Source organism: Erpetoichthys calabaricus, chromosome 6 (genome assembly GCF_900747795.2).
Source record: "Erpetoichthys calabaricus chromosome 6, fErpCal1.3, whole genome shotgun sequence".
NCBI classification, from domain to species: Eukaryota; Metazoa; Chordata; class Cladistia; order Polypteriformes; family Polypteridae; genus Erpetoichthys; species Erpetoichthys calabaricus.
In genome coordinates this window covers 128,403,427-128,421,694 of record NC_041399.2, presented here as the reverse complement: position 1 = coordinate 128,421,694, position 18,268 = coordinate 128,403,427, and the positions used below count along the sequence as shown (strand labels likewise).

The 18,268-nt window shown below is 40.9% G+C and overlaps 1 protein-coding gene and 1 non-coding gene across 2 annotated transcripts in view; both read left to right on the top strand.

The window, feature by feature from the left end:
• LOC114653540 (ankyrin repeat and SAM domain-containing protein 6-like) overlaps positions 1-18,268 on the top strand; it is a 271,092-nt gene that overhangs the window by 45,063 nt on the left and 207,761 nt on the right. The gene's annotated exons all lie outside the window — the stretch shown is intronic.
• trnal-uaa (transfer RNA leucine (anticodon UAA)) lies at positions 6,705-6,786 on the top strand. The gene has a single exon. It is a non-coding gene; the product is annotated as a tRNA-Leu (tRNA).

The window sequence follows — 18,268 nt, the reverse complement described above, 5'->3', positions numbered from 1 at the left end:
ACACGTTTAATTGCACATGTGTTAATATGTATGCTTACACAGTATTAAAAGACAGTCAAAAATTAACGTCATTTACCTTCGTTCCCGCGTGTGACTCGTGCTGTAAATCTCTTCCTTGTTTTTAGTTCACGTGATTACGTAGGAGGCGTGATGACGCAATACGTGACTCCGCCTCCTCCATTACAGTGTATGAACAAAAAATATGTTCCAGTTATGACCATTACGCTTTGAATTTCGAAATGAAACCTGCCTAACTTTTGTAAGTAAGCTGTAAGGAATGAGCCTGCCAAATTTCAGCCTTCCACCTACACGGGAAGTTGGAGAATTAGTGATGAGTTAGTGAGTGAGTCAGTCAGTCAGTGAGGGCTTTGCCTTTTATTATTATAGATAATATCTGATGCTATGATACAACTGATGAGATATAATGATCACTATGTAGTAACACCATGTTAAATGTAACTGTTTGTCCAAATGTACTATATTTACGCTGGTATTAGATGAACGGTACAGAAGCTATAGTGGTACTACACCTCACATTTCCACAAATGATCTTGAAATGTCTACACTGTGAAGGGGGATCTAGTACCTTTTGATTTGTGGATATGACTTTCAAGTATTGTTTTTATGTCACAGATCCGGTGACAAAGGGTGGCTTGTTATAATACGTTTTGTTATTAAGTTTAATGTCACTGTTCTCTGTGTCCACTGTTATGGACTCATTCATACAGGCCGACCAAGTACAGTATGGTACGCAGGGGCTCAGCATCAGCATTTAGAATTGCCGAGCCAAGCACAGGACTAGAGAGCCAAAGACAACTGGAGAATTGAATAGCCAGCCTAAAGACACTAGTATATTTCTGTCTTTTGTCAGCACAAAAATCCTCTTTCCTTGTTGGGAGAATGAGAACTGCATGTAGGCATTGTGCTATTCCTGTATTTTTGAAGGTGGGGTTTGAGTCCTTTGCTGTCCTTGTTTGGATCCAGAAAAAAGAGCCTGCAAGTGGAGCAACCAGTATATAAGGATGGACCTACGGCCAATACACTTTGAAGCTAACGGACGGAAGATTATGTCCTCCGTCTGGAAAATCCTTTCAGCGTGGCGACGAAAGATGGCAGACTGTATTGATCAAGACCCCCACATGCTTGATTGTCTGTCATAAGCTTCCCGTCTGTAATACCACGTGAAACCGTCAGTAAAGTGAGCTAAATTATCCTTATACGTCTCATGTAATCTTGTAACCGTCATATTGCATGCTGGGGGGGGATAAAACCTTTTTAATTTATAATTATTTAAATTCAGGTTAATTAAAACGCCGCAATTGAAAAGAACACATTTCCTGAGAGCTAATGCCTCTTAAGGAAACAGGTGCACCCTCCAAACAGGGCATCACAGGGGTTGATATGTTCAGGAAACTCAAATTGCTTTAAGAAATCCTGAAGCTCCGAGTCGTCTTTTTTTTATGCAATCCCACTCATGCTCCCAAATCACTCTAACCTCCAGATTAAATTTTTCTCGCAAATTCTTCAGTTTGTCTCAAACATTTTAAACGATTCGGCATAAGATGTACCCATGAGAGGATGTTTGGCTTGCGTATTATAGCACTCTGGACAACCGTGATAAAAGCAGCCAGCAAACTCAAATGCAGACGGCACACCCTGAATTTCAGCATACCCATCTAGGTAAAATGATCCCATCTTTACTTCACCGTGATTCAGGGCATGCCGAATGTTTATTTTTTTCTTCTCGGAAGAACATCCACTGAATAGAAACATTAGAATAAGCTTTGTGGATGGTTTTGTAATTATCACTTGGAATTATTCCAATTGATTTATTAGGCATGCAATTTTGTCTGTACATGGACAGACAGAGAGAAGCTAGGGTTATACACGGAAAAGGATCAATATTACCGATCCTGAGAACTTCCTCTCTAAATTTCATGCAAGCTGTTCTCAAAATAACGTCGTTTCTGCAATAGTAAGCCATTTCTTGTCTAAAGATGAAGGTTTCTTGTTTAATTGATTCGTACCAAGACAAAAATTCCTCTCTTTCCTTGCTCATCATGTGTTGAATGCTGTAATATTTAGGATCTGGGTATGGACCGATGTAATTTTGATTTTCAGCGGTGTTAAAGAAATGGGGAAAGTACTCGCTTTGGGCATACTGCTCAATTTCATAGGTAAGAAATTCAACGAGTCGATGAATCTCAAGTCATAATCTTCTTTCTATAAAACACATTAGTTTACATCCCTGAGTTGTAACAAATGGTGTTTGACCACTCTTGACGAGATATTTCATTAAGAAATAGCCGTCATACCTCTTAGAATTGTGAGCTATGAACATGTAATCTTGGTATTTCAGGCGCCAATATCTGTCGAAGAACTTTGCTACACAGTCCTCACGTGCCCAACTCCACGATTTACCGTTCCAATGCATGCAGTGGATGTAATTTGGGATGTGGGTCCCGACATCTTGATTGCACTCAAAATCGTAGAACACGTACTTTTCGTGGTCTTTGCAGTAAGCTTTGAGTAAAACACTGATGATTTTCATCCGACTCTTTCATTTCAACTCTACAAACGTGACAGTGTCTGGGATGACACTTGTGAAGTTTTGACTCGGCTTTCACGCTGTATCTCTGGTAACAGAGATTACAGACTTTATGGACGTTGCAGATGCTTTCAGATTGATGTGTCTTTTCATTAAATTTACGCATTTTGTGGAGTTCGAAACAAAACATTGATCGCCAAAAAACGATTGCAATCGGCGCATCGAAAAGTCTCACCATCAACCCATTGGCATTCTGTAGATAAACAGACATCACAGTGATGTTCGCAGCGGTGTCGTGATGGGGTAGAATAACCCGAGTAGCAGAAATTGTAGAAATAGTAAAATCCCAGAAATCCTTTCAGATTCAAAATACTGTAATAATGCTCATTGTGTAAAAACAGGAACACACTGTCTTTGGTTTTCTAGAACGGGGCTCTTCAAATTTTAATAGAGCGCTAGTGTTCGGTGCCCGGTACCAGACAATAATTTTAATACCCATTAGCCTTTCAAATTTTTCAACATCTGAAAACGCTACTTTCTGATCCTGTGATAATCTGGCCCTAACGTACAATTGATGGACTTCTTGTTCACACAATTTCTGATTGTTTCTGAACCTATTGTTTAATACAGCCAGCAAGCCCCTGGCAAAGCAGCACTGATCATCCGGGTTGATGGAGATCCATAGGTGCTTCTGTTTTTTTTTTTTTTTTTTTTTTTTTGCACTATTATATCATTGAAAATGGTATATGCTTTACATCTAGGCCCCCCACCACCAGATGGGGCCCATGAACGATTAGCATCAGACTCGAATCGGCTAAAATAGTAGCGTGACTCTGGAGAAGTAATTCAATTTGGTTAAAAAAAGTCCTCAAAAGAAAGTGTACCAGCGGTGGTTAGGGAAAAAACACTGGGATTGAGAGTATCGGTATGTAATTCTAGATGGACTAGATCCTTAGGATTCAAAGTGCTCGCAAAACTGTCTAATATTTGCTGAAGGGTCTCGTGCATATGATTAAAACCTTCAGCAAATGAATCAAGTTTGTAGGCCTCTGAAAAATTGAAATGGTGTCTAATCTCGATATTGTTAAATTTTGGACACTCAGTTATAGACAAGTTATTTAATCTAGAGGTAGAGGGCTGCAAGGAGTTTACTGATGGCTCTGGAAACAAAGGATTCACCGTATGCAAGATAGATGGTTGTGGAGAGTTAGCATCAACACTCAAGTTTGCTCTGGACGGACTAGTCACTCCGGCTCTGGTCTGAGAATGTAAGACTGAATTATCTGACACTATTAAGTCATCAACAGGCGAGTGTTGAAGACGGGCCTTACTTGTACCTGAGGTAGAATGTTGTATTACTGGGCCGTTCAATGTAGTCAAGTCATCGGCAGAAAAGTGTTGAAGTGGGGATCTACTTGTACCTGAGATGGAAGGTTGTGGGGATTCTACAATCATGTCTAGGGTGCTAGACTGTTGTGAAGGACCTGGATCTGAAGATGTTTTGGCTTCAGAATAGGCTTTCCTCAATAGCTCCAGCAGAGTGTTCAAGACGGCTATTTCATCAGAACTTAGAACCTGGAGCAAATTATTAATGATGTCAAAATTGTTGATCGGTTGTGTAACTGGGGATGGTGCTTTAAAAATCTGAGGAGATTGCGACGGTGTGGAGATTTTAGGGGACGTTATAGAATATTCAAGGTTATCAGACATCTCTTTTAATAGTCTTAGGTTTTCACCTGAAGTCTTTTCCTACCTTTAGCCCCTCTAGGCTTTTCACGGTCACTGTTGCTGTTAGTGCCGCTTCTGCCACTGCCAATATACATGTTTTCAGGCATGACCTAAATTTAATCAAAGGTTGCAGTTATGAACACAGAATATAACAATTTTCAGTCAATGTTATTTTAATGAAAAAAGAATATAAAACCTATCCTTTAATCTTGGGTCAGAACCATTTAAAAAGCATACATATGTATCATATGTAACCTAAATTCGGATCTGGAAATGTACATAGGAGACTGTGATTCTACAATTCGAACCAGTAACCAGCGAAGTTCTGCAGCAACCTGTGCCCGCTCCAGTCTTTCTTGGTGGCTGTGCTCGTTGTACTGACAAAGGGAATATTGGGGTGAATGACGAATTCTACGCCGAGACCTGTAGTCAGAGTGAGGCGTTGATGGAAAAGGGGATTGCAGGAGGGCTGCTGCAATCAGAGGTAGAATGGCAGTGATAGCGGAGGAGAATGCAGGAGACTTGAACAAAGGCTGAACTCAGATGGTAGAGGAGAATGGTGAAAGCTGCTCTCAGAGGGTGGGGGTGATTGCGCAGTCTGTAGGTTCTCCCAGTTTTGGTAGACTGATAGATTTTCTTAACTGTCCAACACTTGCATTAAAACACCCGGTGGACTCGGGTCTGGAAATAAAGTTTGGTCTTCTCAGTTAAAGACATCTTTTCACAAAATCATTATGTATACAACCTATGTTTCTTCGATAAACTGAAACCTAAAATGACACTTACTGTGATTGGACAGATCAGGGGAAGCCCTTTGAGTAACTGTTTCAGATTGTAAAGGGTTCTCATCTAGAAAACAAAATGCATGCGCTCTTTTAAACAACATTTACCCTTCCAGTGCACCCAGAAGTTCAAACAAAATGATCTGATAATGGTTTCAAGGGTAACCCTCTCACCACTTATAGCAGCTCTGGCTGTATGTCGCTGCCAAGATGCATATGCAAATAAATAGCTTGTAACATCTATTTATATGATAGACAGATATATAGATTTTTGTTTTTAAAACAACCTTTATTAATGTGTCACAACAAATTTTCTATTATACAACCGTACATATACACAAATAACCCCACACTCCGTTCATTTTAATCCTCACCACCCCATTTCATGACCGGTTCAGTTGGATAGATAGAAGCATGTAAATATGAAAATTCTGTTTTTATGATATATAGACTCTTGCACATTATCTGCTATTTGTAGCTATCCGAAACACTTTACACAGACTTTCGCTTACACTTTGCATACAAAGTACTCTTTAACAAAATGCACACGCAATCCCTACACCAAGATGGATAAAAACTTTTTAAAATCTAAACATGTAAATAAAAACAGTCTGTTAGAGACAAAAACTAATTGATTGGAATGCCCGTTTTGGTAACAGAAAAACTAATATCGCTGGCTTCAGTAATATGAACATTGTATTTGTACATTAATCATCATACACGTAGATAGATAGCAGTAAATATAAAATGCTACAACTTATATTTTACACACACACAAGCGCGCTCATGTGCCTACACACAGAGAGATGGAACTGAGCATAATAATTAACGGTAACCTATGATCAACGTCATTTTGGATTTGAAATCCCCAGCCCCTCTCGTTTTAAACAGATATAATTTTTTAAAAAGGAACTTGCCGGTTTCCGAGTAATAGATCGGAGAATCAACTTGGAAATATTGACCTAAGGATAAAATATAAGGATTCAGCAATACGTTTTTTAAAACATACTCGTTTGACGCGTATAATAATCAATAATATGCCGTACCATGATCTTGACGGCCGTGACTCTCGGGAGAATAGACTGTATTAACAATAATTATATTTAATTTAGTCCTATCCATAAAAAATAAATAGATAATATTGTTCTAATAAGATATTGAAGATGCACCATTTTGTCTTTCAACGAGATTCTGAGTCATCTTTCAGTATTAACGGCAAGCTGTGTAGTGGACCGGCCTGAACACTTATTTATATATACCGAAAGAGCAGGATTTTTTGAAAGCAAACTTTCTAATAAGGAGAGTGATTTCTTTTAGTAAATGTGTGCCCCTTTGACCCGTTTTAAGACGGCTTTACATTTGCAACAGGAATATATGAACTTATGTTAAACACCTGTATGTGTGAACCTGTTCTTGTGTCAGCTGTCCCAAGTACGTGTATCAGCAAAAGAAAAGCTAATCTTACATAGAGTATTTCACATAATATTTGAGCAGGGCACACAGCTGTGTGCTGCTGAAGTGGGAGTTGCCCCTTCTGGCCTCCCGTGTCAGAATAGAAGATGAATCTCCACCTGTTTTTGAAGGAGCTGAAAGAATGATCACAGTTTTCATGGAGTGGCAAAGTGCTTAAAACGCCTTTTTCTACCACCAGAATGGCCGAGTGGTTAAGGCGTTGGACTTAAGATCCAATGGGCAAATGCCACGTGGGTTCAATCCCCACTTCTGGTAGCTTGTTATTCAAGTGTGCTCGTTCACTCTGTCTGGGTACAGCTCTCACCTTTAGAAATTTAAGCAAAATGCATCCGCAATTTGGATCCTTAGCTCAGCTGAAAATACATACATAAATGTACTTGATTATTTAAAATGTGGTGTATTTGATAGAAAAGGGTTTGTTTTAGATAGTGTAAGAAGGACGCTATATAGCGGCTGACCCGACACAGATTGGACACGGGAGGCACGTGTAAAATAAATAAAACTATTTATTTTCTTCCCCTGTGGGTGCATGTCTTCCTTGTGTCCCACAGGCAATACACAGTCCCAAATCACAGCTCACTATTAACACACAGCACTTTCTTCTTCTTGGCACCACCACTCCTCCTCAGCAAGCTTTGTCCTCTTCGGGCCTGACTCCGGCCCCTATTATAGTTCACCCGGAAGTGCTCTAGATGCTTGATCACTGAGTTCTGGCTGCACTTCCGGGTGTGATGAATATGCTGCCCACACGGGCTCAAGAGTCCCAAACACAGCACCCCCTGGCGGTGCCTGTGGGACCCAACAGTGCTGCACCCAACTCCAATTCCCATGGAGCCCTGTGAGAAACCGAGGCATCACTCCAACCCAGGGGGGCTGCTCCCCCTGAATATAGTGTGCAGGGGCGTCCTGGCTGGGCATGAACCCCGGCCGCCTGCCACGATAGATAGATTTTTTTATACGCATCAAGCGTGATTTAAAAGGGTATTGCTGTATACTGTTTACCTCTGTGTGATTAATAAAAGGCTTATATCGAACTAGTTATCTTGTGCTTTACATGCAATACCTAAAATCCTTTACCTTCAAAGTTAAAAACCACAAAACTAGTGTCTGTTTTCTCAGCGAGGGAGCACACAGTGTGGGGGGCGTGGGTACATGCGCAAGGCCTGCCAGATTCAAGCAACAGGAACGTGTTTGCTCTCTCTCTCTCTCTCTCTCTCTCTACACACTGAGACATGAACGCACAGCGGCTGTCAGCATGCCCTTCTGTGAGATGGGACAGCTGTTTCACTGCGGAGCCTGTCGGCGTGCCTTTGTGCGAGATGCCTTTCTGTGAGATGGGGAAGGCTGTTTCACTCGAACTGCGGCTTACAGAGAACAATTAGAAGCAGTTTAGATAGAACAAGCTTTCCTTTTTTACAAATTATAAAGCAAAGGTGAGAGAGATGGATATTTTAATCTCGTGATAATATTAAAATAATAGATAGATGCAGGGACATGCTCCAGCACTGTTGAGAGGATATGCCGGAGCGGCTATAAGGGAGATCTGGCTGGCTGGGTATGAGAAGGAACATGTCTGGACAGGTCCATCAGGCCTTGGGTTCATGGCAAGGTCGTTCTTTTGATATAAAGGGCCTCAGGAGAAGGGGCATGGATGGGCGGGGTCCCAGCCAACAAACAGGTGTTGACAGACTGGGGGCAATGCAGAGGCAGCATCCATCAAACTGCTCTTGACACATACCCTGAACCAATCAGGTGGGTGGGGTGGGATTAAGGTGGGGTCTGGGCAGGACCAACACCCATCAAACTGCTGTTGACACAAACCCTGACCAATCTGGTGGATGGGGTGGGATTAAGTTGTGGGTCTGGGCAGGGTTAGGGAGGGGACAGGTTGGAATTCACCAATCACAGGACAGGGGGCAGGACACATCATTTAAATCCACCAATCAGATGAAAGGAGGGGGGGCGATCAAGTGATCAATCATTTTTGATTGACATTTTGACAGAAGCACCCTGCCTTAATACTACTGACAGGCTATAAATGTATTACAGTTTTAAACTTTGAATAAACTGTAAAAGTTAAATATTTACTTCTATGATACACAACCCTAAACATTTGTTTGTTACTTTCATTACTATTTATTTATGTTTTATTTATTTATGTATTCTTAATATTCCATTGTACCCCTATTCTACGATATTCATGTCTGTTTCCAACATACCAACAGTTCTAGTGAGTTTGTTGCCTATTGATCTTGTATTCAAGTTTTTTTTAGCTGTATTATGATTACAAAATATTACAAATCACATACTTGACACTGTCAGGTTCATGTACCAAGGAATAGACAACATTAAGAAAGCTGGCAATAAAATTGTGAACTGAAAGCATCCTTTGGCTGTCTCTACATGTTATCAATGTCATATGTAAGAAACACAGTTATCATAGTGCTAAAAGTCACCTTTCAATCATTATTTTTGTAATGAAATGTACTATGTTAAACGATCTGTGAAGAGCAAATATTATGCCTTAAAAAGAGTAGTAATTTTGCAGTTTTTGTGACTGTGCACCTGTTAATCAGGCTATTCAATTATTTGATTTAATTGGACCTTTTATTACTTTTGGGATTTTTAATACCTCTTTAAGACCATCAAATAAATGTTTATTATAATGCATATTACTTATGCAAGAGTTACATTTAGAGATTGAAGCTGGAGAGATGTTTATTTGTAGCTCATATCTCATTTAGCCTCCATTTTACGCCATCAGGTCCTAGTGATGTGCTAAACACACGTATCTTCAGTGTCTCTAAGATTATAGGAGGACTTATTGGCAGGGGTCCAATTGTATAACAGGCACTGATGTGCATCAGCATCACTACTGTTAACAAGTTAGAGATGCTGGATATTTCGGCTGGACATAATCCTATACGACTACCCAAGCAAACAGCATATTTATAGCACACAGAGTGTGTATACTACAGTACAAAGACCAACAGAACAGAATTATTAGTTTTCTGCAGGGGATGTGTATATATACTGTATACAGTGCATCCGGAAAGTATTCACAGCGCATCACTTTTTCCACATTTTGTTATGTTACAGCCTTATTCCAAAATGGATTAAATTCATTTTTTTCCTCAGAATTCTACACACAACACCCCAGACTGCTAAATAAATGTTTTCTAAGTTGATAAGTTGTGTCAGTGTCTGGTTTATCACCGGCAATGGAGCAGGTCTTTGGAAAAAAACATATAACTCTGAGAACACTGGATCCTTGGGGGTTAAAGAACTCTTGCAAGAGTTCCTGTCAAACTTCAGACACGGTAAAGAGTTTCTCAATCGGGAATTTCAGAGCTTGCTAAATAAACACAGGATAAAACAGTTTACCAATGCTATTGAATTAAAGGCTTCGGTGGTTGAGAGATTCAATCAAACTCTGAAGACCAAAATCTGGCATTATTTCAGCTCGGTCCTATATGCAAGTGGTACAGGAATTGGTCAAATCTTACAGTGCATCCGGAAAGTATTCACGGCGCATCACTTTTTCCACATTTTGTTATGTTACAGCCTTATTCAAAAAATGGATTAAATTCATTTTTTTCCTCAGAATTCTACACACAACACCCCATAATGACAACGTGAAAAAAGTTTACTTGAGATTTTTGCAAATTTATTAAAAATAAAAAAAATTGAGAAAGCACATGTACATAAGTATTTACAGCCTTTGCCACAAAGCTCAAAATTGAGCTCAGGTGCATCCTGTTTCCCCTGATCATCCTTGAGATGTTTCTGCAGCTTAATTGGAGTCCACCTATGGTAAATTCAGTTGATTGGACATGATTTGGAAAGGCACACACCTGTCTATATAAGGTTCCACAGTTGACAGTTCATGTCAGAGCACAAACCAAGCATGAAGTCAAAGGAATTGTCTGTAGACCTCCGACAGGATTATCTTGAGGCACAAATCTGGGGAAGGTTACAGAAAAATTTCTGCTGCTTTGAAGGTCCCAATGAGCACAGTGGCCTCCATCATCCTTAAGTGGAAGAAGTTTGAAACCACCAGGACTCTTCCTAGAGCTGGCCGGCCATCTAAACTGAGCGATCGGGGGAGAAGGGCCTTAGTCAGGGAGGTGACCAAGAACCCAATGGTCACTCTGTCAGAGCTCCAGAGGTCCTCTGTGGAGAGAGGAGAACCTTCCAGAAGGACAACCATCTCTGCAGCAATCCACCAATCAGGCCTGTATGGTAGAGTGGCCAGACGGAAGCCACTCCTTAGTAAAAGGCACATGGCAGCCTGCCTGGAGTTTGCAAAAAGGCACCTGAAGAACTCTCACACCATGAGAAAGAAAATTCTCTGGTCTGATGAGACAAAGATTGAGCTCTTTGGTGTGAATGCCAGGCGTCATGTTTGGAGGAAACCAGGCACCGCTCATCACCAGGCCAATACCATCCCTATAGTGAAGCATGGTGGTGGCAGCATCATGCTGTGGGGATGTTTTTCAGCGGCAGGGACTGGGAGACTAGGCAGGATAAAGAGAAAGATGACTGCAGCAATGTACAGAGACATCCTGGATGAAAACCTGCTCCAGAGCGCTCTTGACCTCAGACTGGGGTGACAGTTCATCTTTCAGCAGGACAACGACCCTAAGCACACAGCCAAGATATCAAAGGAGTGGCTTCAGGACTGTGAATACTTATATACATGTGATTTCTCAGTTTTTTTTATTTTTAATAAATTTGCAAAAACCTCAAATAAACGTTTTTCACGTTGTCATTATGGGGTGTTGTGTGTAGAATTCTGAGGAAAAAAATGAATTTAATCCATTTTGGAATAAGGCTATAACATAACAAAATGTGGAAAAAGTGATGCGCTGTGAATACTTTCCGGATGCACTGTATATATTGTAGCAGATAAGGTCTTTGTCCACCTCTCGGACCCTCAGGTACCACTCTAAACACCAGGTATAAGCACAATAACTATTTATTTTACTGTTATCACGTGCACAAAGCACCCTCCACTCCACACTATTCATGAACAATAATTCTCTCTCTCTTAAACAATCCTCCTCGCCCAGACACTTCGCCCTCCTACCTCCCAGCTCAGCTCAATGTACTGGGCTTCCCAGAGTCCTTTTATACACCCTGACCTGGAGGTGTTCCTGTCCAACAGTCCACAGTTCCTTATTCCTTCCGGGTCAGGGTAAACAGTCCCTTTCTTCAACCCGGGAGTACGTTGTTTCTTCCTGTCACGTGACCATGACTTACCCCCGGGTTATAGGGCACATAAGAGCCCACGAGCCCTCCTATAGCGACTCCTGGTGGCCCCCAAGGTATCTTGCAGGGCTGCGTATAAAAACTACATAGTCCATGAGGCCCTGCTGGAACTCGGGGCACGTCCACACTGTCCAGAGAGCTCCTTCTGGCGGCCTGGGGGTGAGGGCCGGAGTAAGAAGCCGGCAATCCACCACTACATATATATATTATTTATATATATATTTATTTATATATATAATATATAATATAACACAGACACAAACTTAATGTCAAGACCTTAGAATAATAAAGTTCTAGCTTTGAGTCATGGTTTTAGAATACTGAGCTTCAAAGGTTTTGATTCTCCATTTATCAGGCGTTGTTGTAATGTGAAATTTTGCATACAAGTTGATAAATATTTTGTATGTCTTTATTTGTAATTTAGGCAAAGCAATGTAATTTTAGTGTTACATTAGTGAGAAGCATTCATGTCCCCCCACCCGCACCAGGACTGAATCCGTTTGAATTTTACGGCAGGATTTGGGGGAAGTGCCTGAAACAAGTTTGGCTAATGTTTCTCTGAAGTCTCTCAACTCCCTCATAAAGCCAGGCTGCCTAACTGCCAAGCTTTACCTTAAACATACGGTTTTGGGGGATGGCAGGTGTTAAGATGTTCTTTAACCCATTGGTCTGAAGTATGGCTGTTTGGAACTGGCTTGTATCAGAAGCCTTTAAGTACCATGACGTCCTATTGGCCATAGGGGTTGGACAGAACATCTATAAATTTGCTCACTCCCTCACTCTCTCTCTTACTAACATCTGATGAAGGAGCAGCTTATACACACCATGAACTGAAAGAGCAACACAATGAAGAGCACAGCTCGGTAGCCATATTGAGACAGGCATGCTGCCTGTTCTAAAGAAAGCTGACCACCAATGATGTCTTAACTAGAGACATTTTTAAGTAACTAACAAGTCTGTGTGCCGCCTGAAACTACACATCACCATTTAATCATCATCCATTCTGATGTTGCTAAACTGCAAACGCACACCCCGAGGCACTTATGCTAATCGCTGGAGACTTTAACCATGTGACACTGGACAAAACATTTACGTGCCTTCTCCCAGTATGTGGATTGTAACACCTGGGGAAATAGGACTATTGATCTACTGTATGCAAACGTTAAAGATGCATACAGCACCACCCCACTGCCTGCGCTTGGGAAAGCAGATCATAACCTGGTTCTGCTTCAGCCTCACTACAAACCCAGAGTGAGGGAGCTACCTACAACCATGTGCTCATTCAAGAAGTGGTCCGCTGAGGCAGAGCAGGTTCTGAGAGACTGCTTTGGAACTACAGACTGGAATATCCTGCAGGGATCATATAGTGAGAACATTGAGGAGGTTGTTGACTGCACTACTGAATACATCAACTTCTGTATGGACATTGTAGTTCCAGTAAGAACAGTACAGTGCTATGCTAACAAGCCATGGATTACAAGTGACAGCGAGGGCCTTTTGAACCAGAAGAAAAGGGCTTTTAAAGGCGGTGATCAGCATGAGCTCAAGCACGTGCAGAAGGAACTCCGAGTCCAGCTCAGGGCAGCGAAGGAGCAGTACAGGAGAAAGCTGGGGCAGAAGTTGCAGAATAACAGCATGAAGGAAGTGTGGGATGGGATGAAGATCATCACTGTCTGCAGCTCGAAGCAGGGTGCCACCATCGAGAGAGACATGGAGAGAGCAAACCAGATGAACAACTTTTTTAACAGGTTTGACCACCCTAACCCACTCTCACCTTGGAGTACTGTACCCTCCACCCATTCTTCTGCTGATGCCAGCATAGGAGAGAGTTTCCCCCCACCCATATATTACAGCAGCCCAGGTAAGCAGAGAGCTGAGGAGACTTCGTGCCAGCAAAGCAGTGGGTCCAGATGGAGTATCGCCACGACTGCTGAAGGCCTGTGCGTTGGAGCTGGGGAGTCCTCTACAGTGCATCTTCAACCTGAGCCTAGAACAGGGGAGAGTCCCGAGGCTTTGGAAAACATCTTGCATCACCCCAGTCCCAAAGGTATCCTGTCCTAGTGAGCTGAATGACTTCCGGCCTGTCGCTCTGACATCATATGTGATGAAGACTATGGAACGGCTGCTGCTTCACCACCTGAGGCTACAGGTCCGCCACGCACTCGACCCTCTGCAGTTCGCATACCAGTAGAAGGTGGGAGCGGAGGATGCCATCATCTACATGCTACACCGATCCCTCTCCCACTTGGACAGAGGCAGTGGTGCAGTAAGAATTATGTTTCTGGACTTCTCTAGCGCCTTCAACACCATCCAACCTCTGCTCCTTAGGGACAAACTGACAGAGATGGGAGTAGATTTATACCTGGTGGCATGGATTGTGGACTATCTTACTGACAGACCTCAGTATGTGCGTCTCGGGAACTGCAGGACTGACATTGTGGTTAGCAACACAGGAGCACCGCAGGTGACTGTACTTTCTCCGGTCCTGTTCAGCCTATATACATTGGACTTACAATAAAACTGGTAGTCCTGCCATGTGCAAAAGTTCGCTGACCACACTGCTGTCGTGGGCTGCATCAAGAGTGGGCTGGAGGAGGAGTATAGGGACCTAATCAAGGACTTTGTTAAATGGTGCGACTCAAACCACCTACACCTGAACACCAGCAAACCCAAGGAGCTGATGGTGGATTTTAGGAGACCCAGGCCCCTCATGGACCCTGTAATCATCAGAGGTGACTGTGTGCAGAGGGTGCAGACCTATAAATACCTGGGAGTGCAGCTGGATGATAAATTGGACTGGACTGCCAATACTGATGCTCTGTGCAAGAGGACAGAGCCGACTATACTTCCTTAGAAGGCTGGTGTCCTTCAACATCTGCAATAAGATGCTGCAGATGTTTTATCAGATGGTTGTGGTGCGTGCCCTCTTCTATGCAGTGGTGTGCTGGGGAGGCAGCATAAAGAAAAAGGACGCCTCACGCCTGGACAAACTGGTGAGGAAGGCAGGCTCTATTGTAGGCATGGAGCTGGACAGTTTGACATCTGTGGCAGAGCCACGGGCACTGAGCAGGCTCCTGTCAATCATGGGGAATCCACTGCATCCACTAAACAGTATCATCTCCAGACAATGTCCTGCTCCACTGACAGACTGAGGAGATCGTTCCTCCCCCACACTATGCGACTCTTCAATTCCACCCGGGGGGGGGGGGGGGGGGGGGGTAAACGTTAACATTATACCAAGTTATTGTCTGTTTTACCTGCATTTTTTATCACTCATTAATTTAATATTGTTTCCTTATCAGTATGCTGCTGCTGGAGTATGTGAATTTCCCCTTGGGATTAATAAAGTATCCTATCTCTCTCTCTCTCTCTCCATCCATCCATCCATCCATCCATCCAGGTTGTATGGCTGCCAATATTCAAATGTACTTTGCATATTATTATTTATGAATATTATCAATAATACATTATTTTATATGTAACTTAACTCCTGCTTGTCTTTTACTACACCTAATTGCCTGAGGTTATAGATGTAGAAGGGAAGGTGGGGAGACCTTATATACTATAATACCTTATAAAAAGTGGTAAGTCTGTGAGATTTCAGGCATTCTGACAAAGGCTACATATTAATAATACAAAAGGGGAAAGTAGAGTAAAATATTGCTCTACCAAGACAAAACAGGCGTATACAATCCTTTTTCTTTAATTTTGTTCCTTTATGTAAAAGCTGCATTGTCATTAAAAATTTAAAAATGCAAGTTTTATTGAAAATGTGACTCCCAAAAAAAAACATTGTTCTAGACTGTCTTTGTAAGTGAACAGCAAAATGTTGATCAGAATGCTCAGTTTCCAAGCTGTTTTATCTTGTGGGATTACCTATGAGTCCAGCAAAGTACGTGCCATTTGTAGACCATGTTGATACTGGCCTATCTATCAATTCTAGTTGTGTTAGTGCATGAGTTGATTGAGCCAGCACCATTTAAAGAAAACACTCAGCATTGTCACTACCAAAGACAACATTTTATTAATAATTATTCAGTATACATTGTACAACCATTTCAAGAAATATTTACAATTAACCATAATGAATGGTCAGTTGAATTGAAAGAAAGAATGCACAAAGAAGATTAATTTAACAAACAGACTGATAGGGGAATATACTAAAGCTGAAGTATTAAAACTGCAGCATGCCAACTTCTATTAATTATATATAAATAAAAGAACAATATAATGGGGATATACATGTTTGCTTGAAACATACAAAAAAGGAATTAAACTGTACAATGCAGTTATAAAAATTAAAGAAAAAATACAGATGACATTAATTGGCTAAAAATAGATAAGCAGACAATTTCAAATATACAGAACTTAATCATCAATCTTTAACAATAACAAAGTGTCCGTTATTATTTACATCAATAGTTAAATCAAATATACACAACTCTATTATGCCCAGTCAGTTTAACACTCAGAAATAAAAAAGGCAAAAGACAAATAAAGCAAGTGACATGTTTATTAGAGTAGGGGTCGAGATGGAATCCCAAGTTTAAATGCCTTAAGTGATGCTGTCTTTGTGCTTGCAACTGTTGCAATACAAGTACAGTATGTCAAACTCATCTCTCTCACTAAAAAAAACACACACCAAACAAATGAACAAATTCTAATCATATCAGTCAAAAAGTCTTGTGCATCTGTCATTAGAAAGCACAACTCTTGACCTTGTAAAGTTTAGAATAAATCCTACTTATGGCATACTTACAGATTTACTTTTACCATTACTAAAAGTGTACTAATGCATATTTTAAATTTCACATTAAACATATATATTTACATTTATATTCTGTATATTTAGTTTATATTTTTGTCTAAATTCACTACAAGTAAAATGGTGTTCTGTTTAACAGAATAATGGTGCTGAAAATAAATAGAAAGGACTGTCTCCCACCTAACACCACATGACATATCACTCACCGTCTACTGGTCCATCAATGAACAGATCTTCTGCCTCTGGTAGAGAAATCTTCTCAGATGTTTCTAGAGCTTTAATAAGAGCCTATCACCAATAAAGAAAAAGAGAGGACACTATTCATACAGACACTTTCTGTACTCATTACAGATTTACTGTAGCCAAGTTAACTGCTGGCATAAGCACATCCAGAATGATGTGAACTCTGTTTATCTTTTCAACAGCTCTTGACAGCACTTCATCCAGGTGCTTGTAGAGTTCATCTATCAGCTCCTCATCTTCTATATAAGTCATTACCTGGTGACCTTTAGGATGTTCATAATTTTTAAACCATTTGGATGACAACAGCCTGTTGGACAAAAATATACAAGAGTTTGGCGATATAAAGTCATCATAGCTCTTTGCTACTAGATAGATTACAATAACAAAGTTTTACTTGTTATCTTAACTAAGTTACCAGCAAGTGATCATCTGCTCAGTGATCCTTTATTATGAACTCCCAAAAGTTTTTCATGTTGAGCCCTCCTGGAAGGCCTGCTGATCTCTGCAGCCACAAAAACCTGAGCCACTTGTTCTTGAGTCAGCTGTCCTACTGCAGCCACACAGCCAGCATGCTCTCCTACACTGTGGACACACACAAGTAATACATGAAATTGTCACATGTAGTATTTGTCTTTTGCAAGCCATCTGGTTTTGTTCTGAACTATTCTGTCTCCTCAGAAAAGTGGACACATTGGAATACAGTTTAGACTGTGATAATTACTGTATGGTTCAGTACAAAAACTCCTGTTGGAGGCTATGTCAATAGTTTTTTAGAATACATCCATTATTTCAGAGTATTACGAATACACAAATCTGGACACACCTAAAGTAATATGCAAGTCATAGAAAAACTTTGTAGGTTATTTTATGATTAGAATAACAGTACCTATTTGACACTTCCCCAGATGACAACTGGTCCTTGACAAAGCTTATAACAACCCTTCATACCATGGTCAATTTTAAGGTTTTTGGTCAAGTAGAACCAAGTATGAAACTACGGTAGTAGACTAAGTTTTATATTGATATTTTGGTGTGGCTGTATCTGTATATTCCTCAAGGAGTTCACTGCTGACATGTTCTTTTTGGTCCTGACTTTAAGACATTTAAATATTGATGTTATTCATTTGACAGAAAAAAATGCACCAGTAAAAGTTTACCTGTACATACCAAAACACACAACTGCAGTATTTAAAGTTACTCTAGTGTTTAAATAAGGTCAAATAGTGTATTTCAAATTACAAGTTTATTTAAACTGACTGACCGTTTTCCCTAGTTAATAATAATAATTCTTTGCATTTATATAGCGCTTTTCTGACTACTCAAAGCGCTCAGCAACTGCAGGTTAAGGGTCTTGCTCAAGGGCCCAACAGAGCATAGTCCCTATTGGCATTTACGAGATTCGAACCAGCAACCTTCTGATTGCCAGTGCAGATCCCTGGCGCCTCCGAGCAGCCATGA